Source organism: Micrasema longulum, unplaced genomic scaffold (genome assembly GCF_059751315.1).
Source record: "Micrasema longulum isolate JH-2025_06_02 unplaced genomic scaffold, ASM5975131v1 h1tg000258l, whole genome shotgun sequence".
In the NCBI taxonomy this organism is placed as follows: domain Eukaryota; kingdom Metazoa; phylum Arthropoda; class Insecta; order Trichoptera; family Brachycentridae; genus Micrasema; species Micrasema longulum.
This window is the reverse complement of record NW_028277462.1, coordinates 51,504-64,829: the sequence shown is the minus strand read 5'-3', so window position 1 is coordinate 64,829 and position 13,326 is coordinate 51,504. Positions and strand designations below refer to the sequence as shown.

The following is a 13,326-nucleotide window of genomic DNA, read 5'->3' as shown; positions in this document are numbered from 1 at the left end:
TACACGGTATTTTATATGTATATATTTTACAGCAAAATATGCACCACCGCGGCCCTATCAAAATTTGAGCTTTCTTATCAAAGTAAAATTAAGAAATTCATTTTATTCCATTTTAATTTTTTTTTTCTTCATCTTCATTCCATTTCCGCACCTAATGGTGCACAAGGCACTGCATTGGTTCACCAATTGCAGCATATATGAATAATAATTGATCAATGAAGATAGATGATCAGTCTTACGCTTCAGGTGCCAGATCAGGGACTACGAAATATTTTAGTGTTAAAACACCGGTTAAAATAAATATTTCACATCAACCATGTCGGAAATCGAACCCAGAATCTCTTGCATGGCAATTAAACGAGCTGATCACTACACCACGAGGCCGATAATTTGAATTCAACAGTGTCTACTAAATACTAAATCTAATACATAAGGAGGTTGGCGGGAAACGAATTCCCACGCGGATGCGGGGCGAGAAATAGCGGGGGGTGAAGCCCTAAGTCTTCACAATTGAATTAAATTCAATTCGTATATTTTAAATATAAAATATACATGACAAATATTAACTTAATACATGCTAGCATATATTATAAAAAATAAAAAAATGCATAAAAGAGACTCATGTCAAAGAAGTAGGAGAATCCTGCTCCAGAAAACCCCCGGATACATGGAACAGATTAAAATCCAGAGCTATGTTGTTCAGCATAGCGGTAGCCTATCAACAGGCATAACCATAAGAAGGTTGGTCCTGTATATTGGAATATGAATCAATCTATGCTGACTCTGTCTTGGGTTATTATCAGGAACATACAGACCAATGCTCATCACAATCTCAAAATTATCAATCATACCGCGAGACAGTTGATAAAAATGTGTAGTCAAATACACATTCCTTCTTGTCTCTAAACTGTTTTAGCCAAGCATACCCTGGAGAAACTCGGTCGAATAGAGCCAAGGATAATACCCGCACTCTCTCATGTAGAGATATCTCAGAAACTTCTGTTGGATTTTTTCTATCATAAGAGAGTATTTCAGCTCATGTGGCCCCCAAACCATCGAGCCACTCTCGAGTCTACTTCGCACCAAGGAGTTGTAAAGAGTTCTCAGTACGCGGGTATTTTCAAAAACCCTGGCAGTACGCAGAACGAATCCCAACATCTTCAATGCATTACCACTGATTGTCTTTATGTGTTCATGAAATGTCAGGGTACTCACAAATCTAACGCCCAGATCCTTAACCAATATCCGATATATTTATTTATTTAACTTTTTGTACATAACGTTATTTGTAGATTGGCGGGCTTATTGCCAAATGGCGATTTCTTCCAACCAACCAATAAAATAAAAGTTTTATTTTTATAATTCAAGTTACAGAACATATTCAGTAGAAAAAAAAAAGATTGAAAAGTTAAAAATATATAAAAATAGAAATAAACGTATTTGTTTATAAATTAATTTAAATCAAAACTATTACTCAATGGGGAAAGGAAAAAAAGCGGAAAGAGGAAAAAGGAAAGGAGGAGAGATTAAGGAAGAGAAAGGAGATGTTTCTTCAGACGCCATCAAAACAGAGATAATGTAGTAACATCTTTGATGGTGGATGGGAGATGATTCCACAGTCGAGCCGCATGGACAATATATGAGTTATGAGAGAAGAAAGAGGAATTTTGTATGGGTATTAAGAGAGTGCCTTGAGAATGAGAACAAAGAGGTAAACCATGAACTGATAAGCGTTGAAATTTTTCACACAGGTATATAGGAGCGTTAGGACTATGAAGTACATTGAACAGAAGTGAGAGGGAGTGATAGTCCCTCCGCTGTCTAATTTTAAGCCATTTCAGTTGCCTACGATAATCAGAAATGTGGTCATATTTCCTAAGACCAAAATGTACCTTATGCATGTATTCTGAAGTCGTTCAAGTTTATCGAGTTGCTCACAGCTTAAATCAGTCATGAAAACATTAGCGTAATCTAGAATGGGTAGTAGTAATGCTTGTACAAGAGTGCATTTAGTAATGGGTAAGAATTTTTGCAACCTTCTAAGTGAGTGTAGACTGAAAAATATTTTGCGGCTTAATTCATTAGTATGAGCTCGCCAGCAGAGATGTTCGTCCATTAGTACTCCTAGATTTTTACGGATTTCTTGTACTGAATATTGGTACCATTGACAATAAGAGGATTAAGTGAAGGTATGTCTAGCTTACTAAGCAATCTTTGACTACCTGCAAACATAATTTGTGTTTTAGACGGGTTTATTAGTAAACCATACTCTTTTGTCCATGTTGACACGCAATTTAGTGTATTAGACATCGATTCTATTGCTTCGCTGGTGTTTTCAGGTCTGCAATGAAGATATAATTGTAAATCATCTGCATAGAGATGATATGAACAATTGAGACAATCTGCAATCGGATTAATAAACAGAGAAAATAGTAATGGTGATAAAACTCCACCTTGAGGTATACATAGTGGACTGTATTTAAATCCTTATGAAATAAGTGAATATCCTCGATATGCGGTATGCAATGTCCATCGGTCACAATCCCAACGAATGAGATGGATTAGGAACAGATGCCACCAACCTGGTTCGTTCTTGATGAAGTTGCGGTGGCCCGACTGGTCAATTGCGAGCGGCTCCAACACCAGGACAGGCCCCCAATCTGGAGCTGAACACTGGCGGTTGGTGGAAACAAAGTCTATGATGCAGCACACGTTCAACGAAATAATATAAACGATACGAAGTCTCGCTGTGGCGGATGATCAAAGGATACTGGCGGATGCAAGTGAACATATGTTGTGGGTACAAAGGATGTTGAAGTGTGACAATATTTTAACAATACGTACCCACATAATTCGCAACCAGAGGTAATTAAATATTTTAGGAATTTCACAAATAGAAAAAACGATGAATAATAACAATATATATTAAAATAAAATAAAAAATAGTTTGTCCACTCCTATCTACTTTGCTGAGAACAAACGCAAAACATTGAATTTTCACCCCCCTTGCCCCTCTCACCATACCATAATCAAAAAATATTACTCGACATAAAAATTTAACTTATTTCATTCAAAAGTATAAGATAATATTAAATAGACACTAAAAAACCTGAAATTGGATAATATTCATTTACATATTTTACCTTGATGACTTGATGAGGAAACTTGGGTGTGTCCGAAACCAGTCGGTAATTAAATAAATAAAAATTTACATATCACAACATTCTACAGAAGGGAATATAGAAGTCTAGACATCCACAGGGCATATGAACTGTCAATAGCTGGTTTAAGTGACCACTTTACACACTTTGTAATATTCACCATTCTGCCTATATTTGAACATCTATATTCCTTTGACCTTTTCATCTGTTGAGGTTTTTGAAGTTAAAAAGCTGAAATCCTCATTGTTGCGGTTGAGATTCATCTGATTGAATTATTTCTACATACTAGACAACACCTAAAAAACATTTATCAATTTTTATACTCCTGCTTAGACCAGGTGAATTTATTGTTTTGTGTTTGTCTTTTGCAGACAAGGACTAGATTCAAACCAACAACAAAACAAAACAAACGTTAACAGATGGATAAGTTGAAGTGATTTAGATGTATATAGTTGTACATAAATTAAATATACACTTTAATATTAAGTGTTTAAAACTGTCAAAACATTTTGTTAATTATCTCTGTAAATAAAGTCTTCTGTGTTTGTTCTTACATGTAAAAATATTTTTAAAAGTATACTGTTAAATGTCCTCGGCACGGGTAACCCCAGTGAGGTCATATAATTTTTATTAACAATCCTTGTTGAAATGGTAAAAAAATGAATAAACTAATAGAGGCAGAATGGTGAATGTTACACGGCAAGTACAGTGGCCACTTAAACCAGCCAATGACAGGTCATAAGTTCTGTGGATGTCAAGACTTCTCTATTCCCTTCTGTAAAATGTTCTTCATGTCTATTGCGATATGCTAATATTAACAGCTCCCTAAGGGTTGAATCCAGTCCTTGTTTACAAAAATTTGGACAAATTCAAAACATTGTTGTCAAATAATAATTTGTTTAAAACGAAACGTTTAAATTTAAATTTTAATTGTCAATTTTTTTTATGAATGAATGTAACACTAAATTAAACCTAGCTGCAAAAATAATTAAATTATTTCCGCCTTGGCGGAGAACGTTCCTTTTATCACAATATTAAGCTCACTATAATGTTATAATATAGGAAAATCCGAAACTACCCTTAGGTGCGGTACACTGTTGGTACCGGAACAAACCTGAAACATGAGATATATTTGTAGGGGCTTAACATATAGGATTACCTATTAGGGATTTACCTTCCACTATATTTTGCGAAATGTGGATACGCGTCTCTACTCCGAATTGAATGTACCTCATGTTCACATTATCAAATATTTAATTAAATTAATTGACATCACTACTTTTAAGATTACTCTATTATCACAATTGAAATAACCTATTTATATTACTAACGCGTTTAGAATTAACTGGCAAATACGTCAAAAGGAAAAATGGTGAGCCTTCTATTTGGCTTGTTTGTTACTTTAAATTAAAAATAATATGGCACAAATATACACGAATCGGGCTGTGGTCTTGTAGTTAGAATCCTGTATTCATGGTCCGAGGTTCGCACCCCACTCTACCACCACTTGGATCCCATTTGCTTTTGAGTTGAAAGTTACTTACAACTCGTTAAAAATGGCGGCCAAAATCAAAATGTCCGGACAAATTATTGGAACGCCTATTTAAAAAAAACACATCAAAAACAGTATTTACCACTCGTATTCCCTCAAAAATAATTTCTCTACTACACACGACTTTTTTTCTTTTTAGATATCTTTTAAATATTTACATCTCTTTTCGTCACTCCTTTGTATTTTATTTTTTTTGGTATTAGATGTAAATATAAGCAATGTACGTTTTTTTACAAACAAAGAGATTACTAAAAAACGTGTTTTTAAATTTTTCTGAAATTTTGTTGAAATTTGTTTAAAAGGATTGAAAAATATCCTCATGCCTTTTAAAAAATGATGACTTTGAAGCAAATGTTTTGGTGGTAATATTGAAAAATGTACCCTCGTGGCTCATTTAAAAAAATAAAATTTAGAAGTAAATATTTTTGTGATAATAACAGTTGAAAAAATATGTTTTCTTGGTTTGTTTTTTAAAATAAACTGAGTTGAACATTATTACAAATATAAGAATATAAATATTATTCATTTCGAATATTAACTTATAACAGGCGACAATGACCCTGATTTAACGTTGATACCACTATATTAAGGCTCAAATCCCTGTGCGCAGGTATAAGGAACCGACGAAATCAATAAACTATAGAGTATTAATATTTTTGACTTGTTGTTTTAAAGCAAAATCATTATAGTTTTGCTCTACGTTTGGTCCTCATTTTTAAATTTTGAAAAAAACAGAAACATTATCATACACTATTTTTCTATATTTTCTTAAGTCTCCTTCTCTTTTTATCTCTCTTAGTCTATTTTCCACTTTGTACTCTCTATATTGTCAATTTCTCGCACACTTTTTCTCACAGCCTCGTCACTTTTAGTTATTATTTTTGCTTTTTTCATGTAGACTCTTTTACTCTCTCGGTCACTTTTACTATGTCACTATACTCTCTCGATTTCTTGCACTAAAAAAAACACTTTTGCTCTTTTTTTCTCCACGCACACACTCTTTCTCATTTCTACGTTCTTTCTTTTGACAACATTTGAAGCCTTCTCGAAAACCTCCAGGGGAACCTATAGAAGAAGAAAAACCTATAAGAAACGTCTCATAACAACATTACGTTTGAAAAGCACACAATTGGAACATTACAGCGCCAAATCAGCACCTTTTAGCTCTTTCCATGCAACATTCGGCTACATCCGCCCGACCTAGTGTGTATTTCCTACACTTCATTTTTTACCACTATAGAGATGTGACAGAGAGTCATTAATCAAAAATGTATACAACCAAAAACGAGCACATCCCTGTTTTTTTCCAGAGCCGGCTAAAATATTTGCTTAAATAACTGGTATCGGTAAACATTAGTACTCGTATATATGAAAGTATAACTTATTGAACCGATTTGGGTGTATAAAAACAGGACGTGTAAATTAAAAAAATATTTTTGAAAAATACTTTAAATAAATAATATTTCATTTTGTTTATTATATACAATTTATTTATATTATTTAAACATTAAATATATATATGTTCTTTTTTTATTAATTTTTTCCACATTATTAACAATTATTAATAAATAAAATAATGTGACGTCACTGGAGTTACCCGTGCCAACGACACTTATCAATATACTTTAGTATATTTTACGTGTGAGAATGTACAAAGAAGACTTAATATACAGAGAAAAACAACAAAATATTCAGACAGTTTTAAACACTACGTATTTATGTTTATGTTGAATCTATGTATATCTTTTTTTAAATATTATAAAACGCATAATAAAAAGACAAAAACATAAAATAATCTACACATTTGTGGAACAGTTGATTCAATATTGGTTTGGGCGAGTGAAACAATCCATTTCACTTCTACCCAGCTCCACTATGCCTTTTTCATAACTTTTTTGAACATTTTCTCGTTACTTATTGTTTTGATGGACAGTGGATGTAGGTTATTGATTTTAATTCCTTAATACTCAAAATCCCTTTGTCTGAAAGTGATGTTAGTTTTTATTTATTTAAGATGTCTTTGTATTGAGGATCTAGTGATTATATTATTTATATGGTATTGTTAGGATGATGTCTTTCGTTTGAGTAAGAATAGTTTTTGAATCTGTAATTGATTATTTTTTTAGCGTATAATTGCTTTGGTATCATAAGTAGTGATTTATGAAATTTTTCTTCAGTAAATATCTGTGTGGGGCTCTTAGTATTATTTTAATTATGGATTTTTGTGCAACAAATACACTATTTAAAACTGTGTCTCTTGCACCACCCTATCCAATTATACCGTTCTTCAAAGTTGGTTAGCACAATGCAAAATAAATATTTGAAAGTTCTTTTCCATTAATAATACTTTTAATATATACGTTAGTTTTTCAAGATTATTTGTAATATTTTCAATCTGCTGTTTCCATTTTTAATTTATATCAAATTTATATCAAATTTATATATTTATATCAAATTATTTAACATTATCTGCCCTATCCAATATTGGACAATTACAATGAGTACGATGAAGACATTTATTATTATGTTTTTTGATGTTTAAATAAGCATTTTGTGAATTGTTTCTAGTACAGATTTGAAATGGAATAAATTTATTTTTAGATTTACTAAGAGTTAAGTTATTATTATCTTGCCATGCCTTTACTACATTCAGATATTTTTCGGCTTTTTTAGGTGTTCTCTTCCATGTCCTATCTATGAATAATAGAACGGTGTCATCATCAAAACTTATAACAGAACCATCAATGTTTAAATGGCACAGACTATTTTGTAGACTGAGAATAAAATAAAACATGTACAGTTTACATAAAAGATATGTTTATACAAAGGCGGATATATTGCCTTGAGAAATTTCTTCCTATCCATCCAAACCGTTCAATTTGAGATATTACGTAGTTTTATATGAACTTATTGTAGGTTCGATTATATGTATTAGGATATTTTAGTTACAAAAGAAAGCAAGGATATATTTATAAACAGAATCAAAACAATTTTTAAAAGCAGGAGGTAAAAGTGAAAAGGAAAGTAGTTATATAATGTAATTTTTTTGCCTTTTTCATCTTTTTTTAGTTTTGAATTTTAAAAAAATAAGGTCTTAATTTGTTCCAACGGAGAGTAAAATCACTTTAAAGAAGGGATTATGGAAGTCCAGGTTTTTAAAGAACTTATGATCTGTCATTAGCTGGTTTGAGCGGCCACTTTGCACACTGTGTAACATTTAGTATTCTACATTTGTTTAAACATCCACATTATTTCTTCAACTCTTCCTTCTGGCACATTAACCCGCGAATGACATTTTATAAGTCGTTTAAATGCCTTTACTTCAGTTTTCTTTACTCATGTTAATCGTGTTTATGAATATATTGTATGCAATTATTTTATTGGCCTTGTTTGTTTTTACTACATTGTTTTAAGTTATTTTTGTTCAGTTTCTTGTACAAAGGTTTCTTGATATAACTGTTGTAATTGGCTAAGCCGCATATAAAATAAATTAACACACAAGAGTTTTCCCTCCCTGTTGCAATAGATGTAAATATTTTGTGTAAACAGTATAGCCCATTCCGGAGAGTGCATCCTTTATTTATATACCGAGGTTTCTTACCTTTTTGTTTATATATTTTTATTTGTATATTTTTTAAGACCAGTGCTATAAATATTTACACGTTTTGATCAAAAATCCTGAAAGTAAAATAATATATACAATATTTTATGAAATACCACAGCCCTTCCTGGTAATCCACTGGCACGGATCTAGCATTTTCAACGAAAACCACTGCGGTTTATGAATATATTCATACTGAAAAGGTGCATAAAGTTCACTCCGTAGTGTGCAAACATGGCTTGTTCTACTTTCATGGACAAGAATTTCCTTTTCATGAGTCAACACTTTTTGAATCTATAAAATTCATGTTATAATACGTAAATAAGGTACATGCAAAAAAAATACCATATTATCTTTTACAGAATTTTTTTTTTCTTATGTTACACAAAAATATAATAACTGCCCACTATTTATTATTAGAGCAAAAATTCATTAACATTTTCTTGTATAAAAAAAAAAAAAAAAACAGGAACGATTTATCTTTAAAAGTTGTCAATGTATGAAAAAATTCACTATTCTACTAAAACTTTGTTTCGAGTTTCTGTTTAAATCTAAAAAAAATATTTATTAATTAATTTAAGATCGCATTTATCATGAAATATAGAAATCACTTTTTTACGTATGACATAGGACTATTTATTTTATATTTATTTGCAAAATAAAAACAATTTTTTTTTTTTTTTTTACGTAAATTAAAATTAATTTAAAATTCCGTTGTATATCTTTGGCAAAATCTAAAAACATTTCAATTTCTTCGCCGTTCTGGAAAAAGTTACTAACCCTAAAAAAGTCCGTTTTCAGTCGAATATCAATATTCAAATTCAAAACATAAATTCATGTTATTTAATTGGCAAAAGTCACCAAGGTTGCTAAGTTAGAAAAAAATTTCCTAAATCGAAAGTATTTATATTTAGTTATAAAATCGACAAGCATAATTACTAAAGGAAGGAATTTATTGACAGTTATGGCAGATTTTTATTATTTTTCAAGTATGACTGTTTTCTTTCTAAAATTATCATTTTTTTATTTTGAATATTTTTTTGTTTATAAATCATACAACACAAAATATTTTAAAAGTATAAAGTTGAGTTACAATTACTTATTTTTCTTCTCTAACTCATATACTGTCCATGCGGCTCGACTGTGGAATCATCTCCTATCCACCATCAAAGATGTTACTACATTATCTCTGTTTAAATCACGTCTGAAGAAACATCTCCTTTCTCTTCCTTAATCTTTCCTCCTTTCCTTTTTCCTCTTTCCTCTTTTTTCCCATTGATTAATAGTTTCGATTTAAGGTAATTTATAAAAATAAACGTTTATTTCTATTTTTATATATCTTTAGTTATTTTTTATTTTTTATTGAACATGCTCTCTGACTTGAATTATAAAAATAAAACTTTTATTTTAACTGTTGATTGGAAGAAATTGCCATTTGGCAATAAGCCCGCTAATGAACAAATAACATTATGTACAAAAAGTTAAATAAATAAATAAAACTCCATTTGGGACTTTATTAATATTAACATTTTAAAAAATCATTAAGAATGGCAAAAAAACAAATTAAGCGGTTTGTAGATATTTGTATTATTAAGCATAAAATATAGAAACACTTAAAATATTTCTTCACACGTATAAAACTTATTTTAAACCACAATTTTACTAAAATCATTTATAAATTTTTCATCTTATTATTATACCTTTTGGCTTGCATTGTCTAGATCATAAACAAGCCAAGGCCATTACTTTAATCATTCACTTTCTACACCTTATGATGCATAAGGCACTGCATTGGTTCACCGATCGCAGCGTATTTTAATCATTTTTGTTTCGCATAGGTAACACGATCAGTCTTAACTAATATCTACTTTATGTGAAATCGAACCCTAACTAACTAACTAACTAACCATCACGCCATTTCCCCAGAGGGGTAGGCAGAGAGGATAGAACGCCACACCACTCTGTCCTGGCACACTTCCTTTGCTTCCTTCACATTCATACATCTTCTCATGCACGCACGTCGATTATTCCGACTTTTCACATGACCACTTTCAAGAATTTGTTGTACTTGATCATGCCATGTCTTTCTCGGCCTTCCTCGACTTCTACAACCAGACACATAACCCGAACCCGAACCCGAGACCTCTTAAAAGCATTTTAAATAAGCAAACGTCACTAAACCAAACTTCAACCACTTTGCTACATTAAAAGCCATCCAGCTATATGAAAATGTATATCAATTTTTTTTTTAAATAAATGGGGCTTATTAAAAAGACATGAAGAGATTATGGTATTTATATGGTTTTTCAGGGTTAGACCGCAAAACTTCAGAGGAACATTTCTCATGGTTAGCTTTAAAAAAATCCAAATAAACACTTTCCATAAAGTCTTTTTTTTTTTCATGATTTCAAAATGGAGTAAATCTTTAATTTCTCGGACTAGCATCTCTTCTGCAAACTTCTACCCCTCCCCGACAAAAAAAATTGTGATAAAAACGCATTTAACCAACGAAACGATACGCACCAGACGCGGACAAGGGAAGTGGCTGGGTAGGAGAGGGGTATGGGTTTGTGGAGGGACTGCTTGCCCGAGAAATTAAGGGTTAACTACATTTTAAATGACAACTTTTTTTTAAAACGTACCAAGAGGAATGTTCCTCTGAAAATTCGCGGTCTGGCCCTGAAAAACCATGTATATAAAACATCCTGAACACAGAAAATATGATTTTTCCTTGATCTGTAAAGATCCAAATTGCGATTTCCCAAAATAAAGGTTTTTAGAGTTAGTGCTTGAACGAAGGCGATTTGTTTTTTCTCGTAAAATGTATCTTAAAAATATATGATAATATTTACTTAATGAAAATACAAGCCTCTTAAGTATTTTTTAGTCGTTATAAATGTATAATAAAATGTACTCTACTCTGGTTAGATTAGTATCTATTTAGCTGACATAACTTAGTTTATTTAAAGATTGTATGTAGTTTTTGTATCGATAAAGAAAATTTCTTGGTAAACTCTTAATGAATATTTAATTTCATTATTTTTTCTTTATTCTCATTTTTAATTTTGACTTCAAATGTATTGATCCTAGTATATGTAAGAAAAAAATACATAACAAACATATTTAAACGTCATTTCAATGCTTATGTATGTCTATTGAACCCAAAACAATCCTAGGAAAATAAAAATAAATACTTAGGAATACAGTTACTAGAATTTAGTTTTTTCTTCACTAAAAAAATGTTTTAATAAGAACATTAAAATGCGAACAATCACAACATCATTTATTATTAAAAAGATTTTTTCCAGTATTAACGTTGAAAAAAGCTCTTCAAAATATTTTTCTGAATTTATACATTTGTTGATGTTTGTTTGAGGAAATGTTTTATTAACAACTATCAGCCACTGGCACAGTGAAGGTTTGTGGCTCGTGTCGTTTGTGGTACACGGAAGGAATGCGATGGTGTCCCGAGCTTGCCCAGTAGAGTTTTGATAAAAACTGGAGCTGCGATATTCACAAATACGCTTAGGATTTTCCCAATAAAATAGACTTAATGCCATTTTAGCTAAATTAAATATAAACAAGCATTTTTTTATAAAATATTGTTATATGCATTAAAATTATAAATAAATCAATTTATTGTTATTCAAAATAACTTTAAAATCAATATGTATAGAATATTTTAAGGTTTTGATATCCACAATGAAAATGCCTTCGAAACAGCGAAAAATTACAAGGATGGGTTACAGATCTGTACGAAAATTATATTTAATTAATTATTCAATCTGTCGAAGGACAATTTATAGACTCGTATGATCCTACAATTGAAAATACATTCACTAAGTCGATTCGCCTCCATTCAACCGATTATGAAGTCCATCTAGTAGACACGGCGGGTCAGGATGAATTCAGCATATTTCCCACACAGTATAGTATGGACTTTTATGGATATGTTCTGGTATATTCCATAACTTCAAGTAAAAGCTTCCAAATCGTTCAAGTGGTAAAAAATGGTTGATCTTGTGGTAAATGTACATGTACCAATTGTATTAGTAAGTAAAAAAACAGATTTACTCATGGAATGAAAAATAAGCACTTATGAGGGGAAATGGCTAGCGGAAAAATGAAAAGTTGCATTTGTAAAAACCAGTGCGAAGAAAAATGAATCTGTTTCAGATATATTTCACGCAATGCTAGTTAAAATTGAGAAAGCAGATTAAAATATACAAGAGAAAAATGGCTGTGTAGTCTGCTGAATTGAAAATCAGTTACCAAAAATTACCGTTATTTAATTTAATATTATAAATCAGAGGTAGGCAAACGTCGAAGACATTTAGGCAGTAGATTGCTCGGTGGAAAACATCAATTACATTTAGACTTTGGCTTATAAATATATACGCATACGTACATGTAATTTGAATTAATTTACAAAATGCGCGTGTAAAATGTATGTAAACAAAATGTTTCTTAAAAAGATATAGTGATAGACAGTGATTTGGGTTGTGGTCCTGTGGCTAGTGTTGCGGACTCACGGTTCAGAGGTCCGAGGTTTAAACCCCACTCTACCCCAACTTGATTTCCATTTTCGATAATGAGTTATTTACAACTCGTTAAAAATGGCTACCAAATTTTAAATTTGTGGGTAAATTATAACGTATCAGTGTATTTGAGAAGTTATTTTTATAAAATTAAAATAAAGAAATACCGATTATTTTTTTTTATTATTATTTATTACTTACATTATACATACATTTGTTAAGGACAGAGACATAGTTTATAGCGACACAATCAGGAACGACCCATGTCTGTGAACTTGCTCCGACTCGATAGAAAATCCGTGTTGAGTCGGAGCACTTGTAATGCATTCATAACCATACATTCACACACATATATACATATATATCCACACATACATATTTATATTATATTTTATACATACATATACATATATATTAAGTTTATACATATCATTGATACTTTATACATTATTACATTTTACATTTATATTGAGT

The 13,326-nt window shown here is 31.1% G+C and overlaps 1 pseudogene; it reads left to right on the top strand.

Annotated features, from left to right (window-relative positions):
• Nucleotides 1-12,022: 12,022 nt before the first annotated feature.
• On the top strand, nucleotides 12,023-12,635 carry LOC148283166 (GTP-binding protein Rheb homolog pseudogene; annotated as a pseudogene).
• Nucleotides 12,636-13,326: the final 691 nt, after the last annotated feature.